This window comes from Suncus etruscus, chromosome 4 (assembly GCF_024139225.1).
Source record: "Suncus etruscus isolate mSunEtr1 chromosome 4, mSunEtr1.pri.cur, whole genome shotgun sequence".
Classification (NCBI taxonomy): Eukaryota; Metazoa; Chordata; class Mammalia; order Eulipotyphla; family Soricidae; genus Suncus; species Suncus etruscus.
The window spans coordinates 43,589,821-43,590,390 of record NC_064851.1 but is presented as its reverse complement, the minus strand read 5'-3'; the positions used below and the strand labels follow the sequence as shown (position 1 = coordinate 43,590,390).

The window sequence follows — 570 nt, the reverse complement described above, 5'->3', positions numbered from 1 at the left end:
GGCCCCCAAAACCAAAAACAAAACAAAAACAAATTTGCATGTCATTCTTGCACAAGAGCCATGCTAATCTCTGTATCGTTCCAATTATACTATATGTGCTGCCAAAGCGAGCATGACTATTGATTTTAAAGTACAACTTAAGTTGGACAAAGTGATGCCTCACATCTACTTTTCTTCAAGTATTGCTTTAGCTATTCTTGGGCATTTATTGTTCCAAGTAAATTTAGTAAGTGTTTGATCCACTGCATGGGGATTTTTTAGAGGGATTGCATTAAATCAGTACAATTCTTTAGGAAGTATTGCCATTTTAATGATGTTATTCTCCCCAATTCATGAACAGGATATGTTTCCATTTCTTGTGTCCTCTTTTATTTCATGAAGCAGGTTTATTATAGTTTTCTTGTAAAGTTCTTTGACCCTCTTTGGTTAAGTTGACTTTAGGGTACTTAATTTTCTGAGGCACAATTGTGAATGAGATTTTTTAAATGTCTATTTTTTCTATTTCATTATTTGTGTATAAAAATGCCATGGATTTTTGAGTGTAATTTTGTAGCCTGCCAGTTTTCCTCT

General features: G+C 33.3%; 1 pseudogene; it reads right to left on the bottom strand.

The window, feature by feature from the left end:
* Nucleotides 1-13: 13 nt before the first annotated feature.
* LOC126007606 (uncharacterized) lies at nt 14-114 on the bottom strand (annotated as a pseudogene).
* Nucleotides 115-570: the final 456 nt, after the last annotated feature.